General features: G+C 36.7%; 1 protein-coding gene across 1 annotated transcript in view; it reads left to right on the top strand.

Annotated features, from left to right (window-relative positions):
* The first annotated feature begins 5,590 nt into the window (after positions 1–5,590).
* LOC108721717 (protein Tob1) overlaps positions 5,591–16,481 on the top strand; it is a 74,628-nt gene continuing 63,737 nt past the window's right edge. Inside the window, exon 1 of the mRNA XM_018446404.1 lies at positions 5,591–5,942. The gene's annotated coding sequence lies outside the window, so the exon portion shown is untranslated. The remainder of the gene's footprint in view (positions 5,943–16,481) is intronic.

The raw sequence follows: 16,481 nt of genomic DNA on the forward strand, positions 1-16,481 counted from the left end.
CGGCTGCAAAATTCCCGAGCAGCATCCTCCTGCCCGAATGCTCTGCAAATTTCTCGGTCGTATCATTCCGGGCGCTGAGAAAATCACAAGAACCGTGTAGCATAATATAATTATTGCAACGTAAATAAATTGTTCGAAATGTGCTACTTCAAAAGTATTGAAACATTTTATTATAGATAATGTCAATTTAATGACAAGGCTGTTTATAAAAAATATGTAATTTTTTTAATCACTACATTATTTCAATAGACAGAATTATTTTAAAAAGATCTAAAAAATTTTACTAATAGGTTTGAAAATAATTTTGTTGGACCATCGAAGTTTGTTGGAAACTCTAACTAGTTGCTACATAGAATATCAAAACTTTTTTTTGTGTAGCATTTTTTTAGTTTTTAACATAATTATTTTGATGCGGTGCAATAAAATTATTTTCAGATCTATATTCAGCAAAATTTTAAATCTTTTAACAAAATCATTCCTTCCGTGTGTTAATCTTAAATTAGCCATATTTAAGTCTTTACAACATATTCTATTTGTTAGCAATAAGATTTATGCTGATTTATGATTGTCGAGTCTGCTTTTTGATACAATACTTTCATTGAATTACGGTATCATTTTTCCATCAGCCCAAACACAAATCTAACTAAACGCGCGAACACATTACGCGATGCGAGATCCCCAAATCACTTCGAAACATGGACGGAATACTATGTCGATTTCTCGGTTCGTTGCTCACCCTTGAAGCTTTAGCGAAGGTGTCCCTTCACGAGTCCCACCAAACAGATGCGACTCCATCACGTCGAGTTTCGAAACTCATCGTCGTCACGTCTACTATTCTCATTGGAGAGCAATCGAACGACGGACTGACATAGCTTTGCGACCTATCCTAGTTTTGAAATCGATAAAATTCATTTCATGATCGGTATACGACGACAGCGATTACGGGAGCTTAGTCTCGTGATGGAAAATAAACTTTATTCGAAATTGGAATAAGTCATTTTTATTAATGTTCAGAGAGGTGTAACGCTGTGCTTAAAGATACTACTCAATAAACGCGCGATGGAACTTTCTTATTACGAGGTCTCCATATTTCCTGTATCTCTTTTTATGGAACATTAATTTATCAATATCTGAAAGTAGTTTTAATTTTAAAGTTAGATAAAGATATGCATTGAGAGAAAAATTTATATTTGTAATTATAATTACATATTACTGTAATTATGATTATGACTACTATACACGGAGAAAAATGATTTTACTATGAACGCAGGATTGCAAAATTTAATTGTCAAATTTGTTTGCTGTTTATAGCAAACAAATTTGCATATTTGACAAATATTTTGCATTTGTTGGAAATAATTTTTGTAACGAGTACAAAAAAGAACAAATATTTGTAAGATCTGCAAACAATTTGCGATCCCTATATTTGCAAATGGAATTTGCCATTATGGCATAGGATTAGCAAATTTTTTCTCCGCGTAGTGTTAGCAATAATAACTATATGTATAGTTCTATCAACCAATATATGCCTATGTATACACGAAAAAAAAATGTTTCTAGTTTACAGCTAATTCTGATTAGCTGAAATTGCATTAGCTACGAATTTGCAGTAGCTATGAATTTGCTAATACATGCAAAGGATTTGCTGCTGTAGCTAATATAAGGACGTGATAGCAAAATATGCATGTCTGTTACAGATTTATTTAGCAATATAAAATTAGTTGTCACAGTTATCGGATATGTCCGTGTAAAAGAAAATTGTCTCTACCACAGTTAAATATGGTTTGCTGAAACTGTACTTGCTACCAAATTGTCTGTTACAGAAAACATTTGCTGCAATGATCAATACATCGACATAATAGCAAAATGCTTGTCTGTTATAATGATAATATTTAGGCCTCACAGCTAATGGAAATTAGACCTCGCATACGACGTTAGGTGTCCGTATAATGCTACTGAATTTAGCTGCCATACCTAATTTTTAACTGTGATAACTAATCTTTTTTTTTTTTCGTGTAGTTTGTAACCGAAAATGACTATAATTATAGTTATTTAAATCATTTTTATGGTAATTTGAATTATTTTGATGGTTATAATAATTATAATTATAGTCAATTTTGGTTTCCAACTATATATACTGGTTGATAGAACTGTACATATAATTATTAATACTAATACTATAATAGCCATAATTATAATTATAATAATATGTAAGTACAGTTACAAATACCAAACAGTTTTTCTCTCGATGTGATAATGCAATATCTATAATGTTATTGTTTTTATTGAATCTGTCACTCGAAAACAAAGTGGTATTTAGTTTAACTTGGATCGTAGTTTTCATAAAATATTACAATTTATGCGGTCCGCTGACCACATTATTCTGCAATGAATATTATTTCAATCGTGCAAACGCATCTCGTGGCATTTGGTGTCAGTTTTACGCCGCGCTGACCCCGACTGTGTTTGGCTTCACAGTGTCGCGCTTTTGACACTTCACACCTACGAAACATATACGAACGCGGCATCCGAACTAATACAGTCCGGTACGACGAAGGTTAGCGTGGCGCTTAATCGAGTTGGATGTCACACCTGTATATCGACATTCGTGTATTGACTCATCCTGTCTCGTTTCATGCTCACGGTGTTAAAATTGATACAATATTCAGCATGAAAATAACTACCGATTCGATCACTTCGCTTCGCGCGCGAAACAAGTTGCTCCAATGCTGCGCGAACAGACAACCAATATCGACGTCAATGTCACCATGTCAGGGAAAATGCTTGACCCGGCATGGTATTAGAGCGCTAGAGCAGCTTCAGCAATTTTGAAATAAAGGGAACAACAGTTCCACTCGACTGTTTCACAAAGGATTCGATGATTAGTGGCAGTAATGACAGTAATCATCAAGTGACATAAACGGTTGATTTGTAATTTTTAGCGCATGAATTTTTACGTGCTTACATTTTGTTATAAATAAGAATAAATAAAATATTCGGAAAAGAGAGAGGAAGGAGAAAGAGAGAGAATTCTGTTTAAATGAAATATATTTAGATAAAACATATGGAGGGATGAAAACCATAGTGGTATAATTCACTTTTATGATTTTAAGAAACAAAAGATTTTTTCAATTTGCTTCAATAGAATGCACTAATAACTTGAAGTCGATAGGTTAAAAAAATGACTTGCCGCTTTTATCCCTCCATATGACTTACACAAAGAAAATATTTTTGTTATCACATATAAACAAAATTTATATCGCAGTCTGTTCACGAAATTTGTATTCTTTAAAGAGAAGAGGCGAATAAATTTCCAGAGGGATTGTTAGACCACGATCTTGCGGTGCAAGTTAGCACAGCGATGTTTCCCCCGCGGTGGGTTAGCTTCGCGAGCGAGCGGAGCCCCGGGCTGCCGCCCGGCTATAATCCCAAATGTCAGAGTTCAGTATAGCGTTGATCAATATTGCCTCTTCGGGCAACTTTGAAGGATACGTTTCTTTTATGTATCGTAGCGATATAACAGTCAATCATGGCTGCCCTGTATTCGCACGGCTGAATTTTCCACGGCGTCGATCGTGATGATACGTTGTACGAATCCGCAGGAAATAATCGCCGCCATTACGGGACGTAAATCAAAGCACAAAGGATCCGCGGAAATTAAGGAAGTTTCGTAATTACGTCGCAGGCTGTTCGCTGGTAAATTTATACACGAAAACCGCTCCACTGCTATGAATACGATTCTGTGCGGAAACAAATTTGTAATTTTCACTTACCAGCGATTCTTCATGATATAAATTGACGAAAAATGTATAGAAAATTGGAAAGGACAAATTTTTCCCACATTTAGTAATTTGCGTTATCATTAGACTACTTTGAAAAATTAAAACTAGATAATTATTGATCGTAAATAATTAAGGTAATACACTGTTCGTGTCACTATTAAGAACTATAATAGAGATTGAAAATTTCTTTCATAATTTATAGCAAAAGGTAACGAAATTGAATTAATGTGACTTGAACCTTTGTGACAGATTCTGACTGAAACTACAAGCTATCCATTAAGACTGTAATTGAGTAATTAAAATCTACCTTCCAAAAGTTTTGTTCTTCGAATCTTCAAAATTTCGTCAATCGGAAATTGAAGTACATGGACATATAAAGTCATAAGATCAATAAAAACTTTCTCGAGTCGTTTCAGTCTGGTTGGTAATCTTACGAATGAGATCATTACATATTCTAATTATATAATAACATAAATTTTCAATTAGGTCGATTATATCAAGATAAAGTATCATAAATTTGGAATTCAATACTTTGTAGTACTCGGAGTAGGTAAATAATCAAGCAAAATCAACTGTATTTCTGTCAACAGACGAATAATTAATGACCATATTATGTGACGGTATTTACACGCTATATTTATTGCAAATACATTGATCCACTATGTTGTAACTAAGTTCGGCAAGAAAATCAGATTATATTGACACGTTACGAATATTATATAGTATTCATTCGACAACTTTCGGTATTCTAAAATGATCAATTGACTCGTTACATAAATCCATTAAGTACATCGCTGTGTATTATCGCGCAAACTGATCATTCTATCAAATTTCAAAAGACATAGTAAAGGGAAGTATGCACTTTAATTTTCCATGAGAGAGAAAGAGAGAGGGGAGAGAGAGAGAGAGAGAGAGAAGCGCGCAGAAGCGTAGCTCATACCGCGTACGCGCCGATGCGAAATTGCTGACCGCGGAAAGAGATCGTCCGCGATCTTGTCTCAGCAAGGACGAGGTCGCGAGCGCGACCTAATCTCTTCCTCCCTCTCCGAACCTCCTGGTCGGCTGCGTAACACGCGAGCTACCCCTATCGGGGCTCGCTTCCACCGGCGGAGGGTTCTATATATGTAGATATACACGGGGAGCTGCAGGCGTACCCCCGGGCTGCGTTGCACTCTGTAAAGGTGGATGCGTTCGTACTCGCACCCCCAAAACAGAAAGAGATGCACTGGCGGAGCGGTTGAGGGTGGCTCTGGTAGTACCCGGTCGTGGTGGGAGAAAAGCAGCACGGGGAGAAAAGAGAGAGAAGGGGCAGGAGGGATGGGATGGATACCGGCGAAGGTTGAGCGCGGGAGGGTACGATCCGAGAATTCGCTTCCGTGTCCCAGTAGCACTAATGACCGCCATCCTACCCCCTCTCGCTCCTCTCACGCTACCGTGCCCCACCATCGCGCCCTTGCCCTCTTCCCACCATCGGGAATCGCATCCCCCACTGCGCGGCGACGCCCCTTGCCTCTCTCCCTCTCTTTCTCTCACTCCCTCTTCTTTCTCAACCCTCTACGCAATACACATCCAGGATGACTCGAATTACGTCACAACGTTGAGAGAGCGTGCGACCCGTTCTCCTCCTTTCCCCTTTCCTCCCTCTCACCCATACTCCCTCCCGGAAAGGTATCGTTTTACCTCCACAGATCCAACTCCCCCGCGATTCCCTTCCTGCTTCGCGGCGGGGTACACCGTGTACACACGATATATGTGATGCTCTATATATCTATTCCGCTATAGCGGCCGGCACTCGACGAGACCGAGGGGAAGCCGCCAGTCTCCGCTGGTACACCGAGCTGCGTGCTTGCTCTTTCCCCGTTCACCACGTACGCGTTCTCGTCGCGCAGGCTGAGAGAAAGAAAACTAAGAACAAGACGAAAAAGAGTCAAAAGAGAGGAGAGAGAGACGGTAGAGATAAAGGAGAGAGAGGAAGCTCCGCTCTCTCGTATTCTCGACCGTCTGATACGCGCACGCGACCGCGGCGTGTATATGCGTACACGCGTGTCACGGAATTGCGGGATCACCGGGATACGTCTAGTAGTGTAACGCAAGGACGGCGGATTTATCAAGGACGTGTGTGTGGGTGCTTTAAGCGGCGGCTTCGAGGAACACCCGCAGGTGTGTATGTATTGTCGTGCCATAGAGCGCACGTGTACGCGCTCGTGATTACCAAAGCGTTCGTTCTACATGCCGCTGCATGTGTCGCATGTGTATGTGCCTAAGTAAGAGAGACGGAGGCAGAAAGAGGAAACAGAAAAAAGCCGATATTTATAGTTCGTTCTTAATTTCAAGACCGTCTCGAGCAATGTCTTAAACTCTAACTAATATAACTCTCTGATTGGTTCATAATATTTTAGGCGCCAGCTTGAGACCATCTCAAAACTTGAGCAGTCTATGGATTTCGCCAAAAATGTTAAAATATTTCGCTGATTTAATGAAATTGTTTTCTCGGAACCTTCTCGCTGAAGTTTTTTTTCTAATGGCCTTTCTTAACTACTCTTTTAATCGTACTTACGTATCAACTGTCTCATATATATATATATATATATATATATCTGGTTGATGCCCTGGTTGCTTCCGATCGATATCGCTGTCGTCTATGAACGTCACTCTTCTTTCTGTCGTCATCTTAATGAATATTAATGTGTGTGTGTGTGTGTGTGTGTGTCATTAAACTTTAATGGTATCTTAATTACGTTTGGAATTATTAGACGGTGAAGTGAAGCAACGGATCCCAACACCTGTCTTAATCCTTGTAAAAACGCAACAGCTGTCACGATACATCTTGTCGATGAATTTCATTCCGTTTCATTTGCCAAGTCGCATTAGTCAAATCAAATCCATCTTCGATTGGCCGAAACTCATCTGTGTTTATTTCGTCAATGGAAGCTTCTTATTTGTCATAAATTATTCAATCGATGCACCGAATGCTTTTGAATGAACTGACGATTGTTAATTTTGATTACGTCTATATTATTTACAATTCTTGCAATCTTATTCGAATCAATCAGTATTAGCTCGGTTTGGTTATTTAAACGATGGTTTTTAGTGACATCAGAGATTGCGAAATGTTGACTTTAGCACTTTGCCTCAATCAGCGAATTTTTTTGTGAAATGTGATCCACGCGTTATTCAGATGTCGCCCCTCTTGGGGAAGCCTCAAGGATCACTACACGGTCAAAGATTACGATAATCACGTTAGACGACCGTGAATATAACTCAAGGTTGATCCCAAAGTGTGTGAAATCGTCGCCAAGTGTCAGTCGATTATGCTGGACTTGTGCATTCTTGCCAATCTTCGAGCCTAACCGCGGAGTGAGTGTGCCTCTTTAAAGACGTGGATAGCGTGTTTCCACGCATCTCAACCTTGCCGTAATGAATCCATCATCGCGACACTTATTTCATTAAAACTTCCTGCTCAAAGACTATTTTACTTGCAATGCTTTTATAACTTAGAAAATTTAATATTTAACCCTTAATATTAATTGTATTTAAAAAATACATAATTTATTTTACAAGACATTATCTAAATCGTGCTAATTAAAAACTGGAACGATGGCAGTTTATTCATTTACTTTATTAATTTATTTTTATTACTATTCTGTTTAGAAATGCTAAGAACATATGTATAGATGAAATAATATAACTGAACACAAACATAACACTAAAAAAAAAGAATAAAAATAAGAATAGATAATGGAAATGATATAACAATATGTAAATGACAATAAATATAATAGAAAGTAGTTAATTTTTCATACAATTACTAAAGCAGCTAACTTTTTATTTAAAATTACAAAATAAAAAATTTTTATATGAGATGACTTTAATACAAAAATCTTTCCGTTTTCAAGCAAAAAAAGTGATTATAGAAACTAATTAATATTATTAGTTATTCATACATTTTTTACTAGATTTTGTAGAATTCTGGATATTATTAATTCAAATTATTATTTCAAACGATCTGTTGGCGTCTCGAGTTTCGTCAGTTAATCAGTAGCGCATCTACTTGTTACGCACGCGTCTTACATCGTAAACTGTAATCAATTTCTTCGGGCACTCTGCACCCTTTTGCTTTTGTTTACTTTGATTTCACTCGGGCAGATCCTGTGTTAAGTTCGTCGATGAACGCGTAACGCGTCTTACTCTTTCGCATTAAATGTCTCGTAAATATTGACTTACAGTCGAATAGGATCAGATCGTCATTTGCGCTTTACGAGTGCTCAGCAATTGTCGACAGCTGTAATTTGCACTCGCTCGTAGTTCACATTCGTAATACACGCGTGTCTCGTCGCCCTGTCTGCGTAATTTGAAGTCACGATTGGCGATAGTACCTGGGAGAGATTACGAATGAAATACAATGTATGTACATTCGTTATATAAGATCATTGTCTATTAGCGTTATATACATTGCATTCGTTGCAGTGTCATAAATCACCTCTTTTTCTAAAACAAATGCAGTTTGTAAATGAACTTTGCAGGATTTAATTTAATGTGTCTTATTGCAGTGTTTTTTTAATATCCATATTATTTTATTAGATTATTAAATGTAATTTAATTATTTTAATATTTAATTTGCTCGTCTCTTGGTCATTTAAATTAAATTATTATTACTTTTCTAACATCGTTTTAAAATATATAGGATAAAGTTATGCAAAGATATTTCGTAATATTTTATAATTATTATTATGCTCACCACATTGTTGTATGCGAAAATTCTATCCTTATTTTTTTCTATTTTATCTTTATTACTTTACATCATATTTCTTATGAATGCAACATCCAAAGATTTATGGACTTTACAATGATACAATCGGTGCGCACGGTAATGTCAATAAAATTGGTTTAGGCCATGAAATATTTCAATGACACAACGCATCCCGACTAATCCATCACTGTACTTTCGTTCGTGATCCGTGTCCATCGAGATGCGATTTCCCAGTTGAGTTTGTGAACGGCGAATTTAAATTTGGCATCGGCACGCCGCCGATTGAGATTCATCGTCCTCGTCGACTCTCGTCCCGTGTCAAAGATTGCGCCTCGCTGTATTGCTCGTCAGGTGTTGTAACTGGCCCAGATTCCGGGTAAATTACCAATGGACTGTCTCGCGCGCACAAATATATCCCGCGGCAGCTGCGGACCGATTTCGCAATCCCGACGAAACCGCCATGGCGTCTTGCGGATCGGTATCGATGTCTAGATTGACGATATCGGATCCCGATTTCGATAATCAAGCGGGAAAAGAGAACACTCGATCCAATTGTTTCGCGTGACGTTTGACATTTTCTCGAATTAATATAACATTATCCACTTATTTGTGCGAACTTACATGGAAAGGACAGTTTTGTTGAAGTATTAAAAAATTTACCCAAATACAAACCTGAAAATAAATTTTGTTGAACTATCAAAATAATTATGTATAGGACATTCAATTAACTGTTGGAATGTCAACTCTTTTGTAGTATTTGAATTTTCTACGTAATTATTTTAACGGTCCGACAAAATTATTTTCAAATCTGTCTGTCCAAATTTTTAAATTCTTTAGCAAAACCGTTCTTCTCGTATACGAATTCAATTACCAGAATTAATTCAAGTGATTTGTTTAACAAGAAGGGAAAATGAATTTTTTACACAGAAAAAAAGATTTGTTTGGACTCCAGAGTTCTATTTACATTTGTTTCATTGAAACAAATTTAATTTTAAATGAAACATATTTTGTTTAATAAAAAACATTTATTTTTAATGCAAATAATCACATAATTGTCAATTTAAACATCCATTTAATTGGACTATTCCAATGCATAAATTTGTTTAATTTACATAATCTTTTTTCTGTATACGAAATAATATATCGCCCAACGAATCTTCCATCAATAATTGCATGTTACGTAAGTGGAACATTGGTGGATTATACCGCGTCGACTCGGCCTTTTCGTGATCGTTTTTCCTGCTCCAAAGTTGTTTTCTATCATTGCTAATGTTACGTCACACGGTGACGATATTACAAGGATTCTCCGCTGTTCTCGGCTGCACACATGTCGCGTATATGCTGCATTTTTCCGCGGAATATAAGGAAGATGTAAAAGAATGAGACCATCCAGGAAAACGCCGAGGTAACGCAATTAATTGTAGGTTAAGTAATTACGCAGTTTCACGGGGATCGTGTTTGCATGTTGGTATCTCTTTGTGAAACAAAAAGAATTGAGCAACGGCACATTCGATGAACGTGCTTGTCATGTCGAATCGACTTCAACGATTGCCGGTTATCCGTGGTATATTAAAGCATACAATATTATTCAAAACTGTTTGTATTTATTTTAAAATATTTTATTTAAATGTATTTAAAGTTCACGCTGCATAAATCACAATAACAATTTTTATATTTTATAGCGGTACGTAATTATTTTTATTCAAGTTTTGATTTTTTTAAATATTTTTATTACTAATTACGGCATAGTTGCACCACGGTTTATTTTAAATCTATTCATTACTATGCGATCATCAAAGCGAAAAAACATTACGAATAATTTTTATTACAAAATATACGAGAGAAATGTTGCATGGATTATATTATAATTCCTATCACGATACCAGCATAAAGATCAATGCAAAACACTTGTGGCGATTTCTATATTCTTCCGCGTCTCTTTTTGTTTATTTGCGCTCGTCCCTTGCAAACACACGTACATACGCGCACATACACACGTATGCTTATGCACACCTCGTGGATTTTGCATACCAAAGGTTCGTCTGCTCGCGGAATGTCACCCAACCAGAGACACGATCGTTTGAACTTGGCTTTAGCCAATTATACATCCGACACACTGTTTCTCGTTGCCCACCGTCCCTCCTCGTTTCCGTCTCTCGTCTTATTTCTTTCATACTTACTCTCCTTTGTTCTTCGTACGTTCAGATCCGCACAATCGAACCGGCCTCGCGGAGGCGTTTACAAATTGAGCGCATAACTCACGCGCTTGCAGTCGTCACTCAGTTTATTAAACTTTAATAAAGCAATATATATATATATATGTATAAGCAGATTCTTTTTTTAATCTGTGAAAATAGTCAAATATTGATCCATTTTTGATGATGTTAAATTTTCAATGATGTTTTCGTAAATTTTTCAAGTATACTTACATAAGATACAGATATAAATTATATTTTGCAACAGATATTGTATAAAATGAAGATTTTACATTTTTAGAAGAATAAGCGATTGATGTATAAAAATATTTTGTCTGGATTCTCTTGGAGCTTACATAGACAGATGAACATTTATCTTCTGAAAAAGTTAGTGTAAATTGGATAAATTTGTTACATCACAAATAACGTCTTTTCCTTTCTCAAGTTTCCGTTAAGACGAAGAGTTCATTTTATATTTAAGGAGACCACGAGTAGACTTTATCGGAGTCGCTGGTCGCGATCTCGATACTTTTTCCCTTCCGTCTCGCGCGCACGAACATTATTTATACTTTCGCTCTGCTTCTTCGAAGTCTACTGCATTTAACATGAAAGCTAGCGATATTCAGGCATGGTAATGCATCTATCGATCGGCACGAGGTCCCCATCGTAGCAACACGCGTATTTGAAAAATTGCTCGTGAAAAATTGCACGGAGGAGCTGCACGATCGTATCGACTCTCATTTTCTCTCGATGGTCTCTCGCGATTCTCGCGGCAAGATCGAGGATTAAATGGAATAATTGGTTTACTGTCGTCCGGATATGATAGTGATGTTGATTATGTAATGCTATCTTGATGCCATTATTGCAAACAGACTAAGTTACGACGTCGTCATCGTTAGTCGATACATTACCACGGACTTAAATAGAAAACGTATTAGTTTTTTTTAAACGAAAATGGAATAGTGCGAAGTGACGGCACAAGGCGAATTCGCTTCGCGCACCTCTCGCGTCTCTGGCAATGACTGCGTTGTAATTATACAACGACGCGTCGGCAAGTGACGACGTTTGCTCGTGCGAAATCCAAGGTTTCCTCGTGGCTTATACTGCATTATAGCAGAAGAAATTAGTCAACTCGTAATGTTAGGTTTTAGATGATATGAGCTGCGTTTCCAAGATCTATTGGATTTGTTTTTAAATCTAACATTCACCCAAAAAAAAATATTCTGCCGATAAGTGGGGAATTCCTCTTAGCATTTCCTCTAAGCAAAAAATCTTACATGAATCAGGCGCGTGTATTTATAACACGTATTCATCTATAAAAATGAGGACACATGAGCTATAATCAAAAATAAATTCCTTTATAGAAAATTCTATTATAATAACTCGAATAGCCTTTTGAAATAAGAGGATATATCCTGGATCTACAATAGATTTTTAAGCTTTAAGCCATAAGAAATGGATGAATCACAGTCGATTATTCCCCTCGGATTCGACTGTAATTGGTCAGTTTCTTACGGCTTAAGTCTTAAAACACCTATTGTAGATCCGGACATACAAGATACAAACGCTTATTATTTGTTAGAAGAAGTTTGTCATTTACACGTGCATGTCAGTACATGTAAGACATTCTTCTAGCATTGAGAGGATCGCATTTCTAAATCCAGCACTTTACGGTTATACGAAATTCCTTTACTTTGTAGAGTATCTTCTTGAGATATATAAATGGAAAATTCTCTGATATTAACACGGAACCGCTAAATGGCAAAATATTTTTTTGGGTGTTCAATAAAAAATTAACAACAATTTTCTAGCAAACATTTTGAAAGAAATGGCAGCGGTTTTAAGTATTCTTGCATGTTTAAATTATTTATTTTTCAAGCAAGATACGAATTCACGACGCTAGCAGCAAATCAAGTTTAATATAAAGCTCGAGAAAAACATAGAGAATTGTAGAGAGAATTAAATAATTAAATGTAAAATTAAAATGAAAATATTTTCGTCAAGTTCTGAGAAAAGTGGATTAGTTCGCCGCTGCACTGCGACCTTCGTGTTCCCGCTGACTCCGAATTCATTTAATGTTCCAGTAGCCGGACGTTTAAACGTTAGGTTCTCATAAATAATACAATTTATAATATCAAAAAGGTTTTTGATATAAATATTTGTATTCATTTGAAAATTCAAGACTCCCTTAAACAAGGAAAAATTATTTGAACCCACTTATAACAATTATTAATTAAAATATTTAAATAAATAATAGAATGCGTCAATGTACCACTGGATAAGCCGGTCGGACACTGAGACGTAATTATCCGCCCACAATTGGAAAATTAATATGCTAACGAAAATAATAATATTAATTAATAAATGTTTAATGACAAAAGACAACTAATTCAAATCTTTAAGGTAAAAAAAGCATTTGAGATTAATATTAATATAAATAAATAAAGTTTTGTGTAACTGTCCGGACATAGGTACTGTTCGATTCTAATGACTGGACATGTATCTATGTCCATTTACATAACACTTTATTTAAGTTAATATTAGTCTCAAATACGCTTTTTAAAACGTAATATTATAATTTAATTGTAATCTTTAAATGCAATTAAATTATAATACTGTAATAAAAAAAGCATTTGAGATTAATAATAATAAATTTTGAGTAAGTATCCGGACATGTCCGGACTGGGACGTTTATCTTATCCCTCGCACGACGTGGAATTGAAATTTACTCATTTCAAAAGAGGGACGAGGAGAAAAAATTATGCTCCGGTGACATGGATGAAGAGCAACGTGCGCGAGGAAGCGAAGAAATCACAGATTCAACGAAAGCAGAGCAACAGCGGCGAATTTCCGGGACAGGAGTAGCGTTCCGCAAGCAACACAATCGATCGGCGACCTAATCGATTCAATACCAATACCCGTTCGGAACTGGTTGGCCGTACCCGGTTACACAAGATCCCTCGCCATTGGTCGCTCGGGACACTTCGTTTTCGTTTCGGCATCATCCATCGCCTTTTCCGACGAGCCATAATTTTCGAGTACGTTTAGAACAGCCGCTCCATCGTCAATGGAATTTGGCGTGGTGAGGAGAGGAGAAGAGAATCGGGTGGGCGATATCCGCGTGAATTTATGGCGGCCGATATTTTGCATTGCCTGCACGAAATCGGCGAGCGTGCATGGTGCATATGCACTGAACAAAACGGAATCACCTCTTTTGGGCGACCAACCACTGATCGTTCTCTCGCTATTTATTCTCGTACGATATTCTCGTGCTGTATATTGTACCAACGCTCACGATACTACGCCGTCAATACTGGATATGCAACCGAGTGTTTCTTTAAATCGACAGCTCTTCTCCAGATAAAAGACAATGCGAACAAATAGATGACTGTGGAAGGTACAATAAGAATGTTCTTAACGATCGCTCATTTGTTCCTCGCAAGGAAGATATTCTTTTTCGTGTATTTTACGTAGATACAGCGAAACTAACTTGTTTTCAACTAGATGTCGATATTTTACACGATAATTTTCGTATTTAATTCTCGAGATGTTAATGATGACGCGGATGCTGATAATCGGAATTATGATATTGAAATTTGTGGCCAATAATAGTATATTTTTATGTAAAACGCAATCAAATATATTTAAGAAACTAAAAGAGAAGGAAATTAAATCAGAATATTTATACACATAATTGCATCGATTTATTACAACGTTGCATGTTGAATTATCAGTCTGATTTTCGCAAGGTTAATCAAAATCTGAGCGGCAATATTAATTTATCTCGGCAACGATAGACGATATCTTTCGTACGAGCGTATAATAGCGCTCCGCGATAACAAGGAGCGCCGTTTTATAGCGCGGATCATAAACGTGGTGCATTTCAGTAAAACCATCTCGCGCCGAACGCTCGCTAAAAGTTATAATTGTTTTGCGCGCGTCGTTAAACCAACATCCGCGCGCAAGGCCAAGAAGGCGCGAGTCTCGTCTGAAAAACGATTAGTTGCTCGCAAGCAGAAGAACATATTTTAAATAATGACCATGAGTAGCAGGTTTGCTCCAGATTTACTCTTCGGTAGTATACGCATTATCTCGCGAAATTTATTGCTGCGTGCGCAACTTCAGTGGACAATAGCGCGCGAGGCTATGTATATGGCGCCTGAATCCGCGTTAATTCCTTGCATAAATAAAGGACTTATCTGCGCAGCGCATTCGTTCCTGCTGTTATGATAACCTTATTAGTATGTGAGCCCTGTCGAAAACAGTGACAATCACGGTTGACAAAGTAAATCGATGATGCTATCTGATTAGCTGTCGCACTGTTTGATTCGCGAACGGTTTTGCAAAACACTGGCGCACTGTCGTTGGAAAATATCGTATAAATATTTGAAATAACTTGAACGTTTACTATGAAATTCATTTGAAAAATATAAATATAAAGCATTTTTTTTTAAATAAAATATTACTTTAAATATGTAGGTACGAAGCATTTCCATATATAAATATGAAGTATTTTTCATTAATAAATAATTATTTTAAACAGATGCGAAAGATTCATATGAATTGCATTCGCATTCTTTCGCGTCAATTGAAAATAAATACGAATTAATTTCAATTATTTATGTTGAGTCTGCCGTTTGATAAACGTGTGTATGCATTCGTACGACGTGAACTACCATCAGGCACCGCACTCTTTTACTCTCGATTTTATTCGGCCGTTGCAATTTCTTTTCGAGTTTATCTTGTGTTTTCACAGATTTTTGTGTTTCGCGGAATCGCCTCTTTCTTTCTCTCACCGCGGAACTTCTCCAAAAGATATAGAAGATTTACGCTTCACGCAAACTCTCGAAACACTCGAGTAAAGCCAGTACAACCGCCAGGAGAAAATATGAGTACGCGACACGAAGACAAGGTCCTCTTTTCTGTTTTTTTTCCCCTACTTTTATCTTGAGTGTTTAACCAGTCTCGTGAAATGGTCGAATTTAGAGTCGACAATGACCGCAATAACTGCGAGAAAAAAATAAACGAATTATTTGAATGTCCTCTTTCTGGGAAGTTTCTGGATACGCGATTATACGAGCTATCTCGTTGCTATCTATTTAACCTCCTTTTTTCAAATTTAATCGATACATTTTGCAGATTCCAAGAAAAAATTCTATTTACTGCATCTTTACTTGTACAAAAGATCATCGCATCCTGGTTATACAATACTTAATGTAATGTTTTCTATTTGAACGAACGCTTTTATTATAAGCATGTATGACAAATGTAGAGCGCATTCGTTGACGTTGGAACAGATGTCTTATATACTCGTGATGTAAAAAGTCTGTTAAATTCTCAACGTCATTTCACGAATAAATTCTAAACATCTTAACAATAAGTTAACTTAAAACTCGTAAAACGAATGAAGACATACGTCGCATTAACCAGCATCATTAAATAAACCGTTTAGTATAAAAGAATTATTTCACATTTCTCGAGTTTATAGACAGTTTAGTAACAGATTTTCCAATATAGTTGCGTCATGTCACACGTCATGAAGTTCTATTATCAATTTTAATAACGAAGGAAGAAATGTCATCAAGAATATCTCGCTCTTCTTTTATGAGCAAGAATGAAAATCAATCCAATATTAGATGGACTGATGTTAATGTAATTTATCGAAGAAAAAGAGCGTAAACCACGAATCATTCACTGTCTCTGGGCATTTACCCAGTAAATTATGCGCATCTCAATCAAGACCGTGACTATTGC

This window comes from Mycetomoellerius zeteki, unplaced genomic scaffold (assembly GCF_001594055.1).
Source record: "Mycetomoellerius zeteki isolate Tzet28-1 unplaced genomic scaffold, Tzet1.0 scaffold105, whole genome shotgun sequence".
NCBI classification, from domain to species: Eukaryota; Metazoa; Arthropoda; class Insecta; order Hymenoptera; family Formicidae; genus Mycetomoellerius; species Mycetomoellerius zeteki.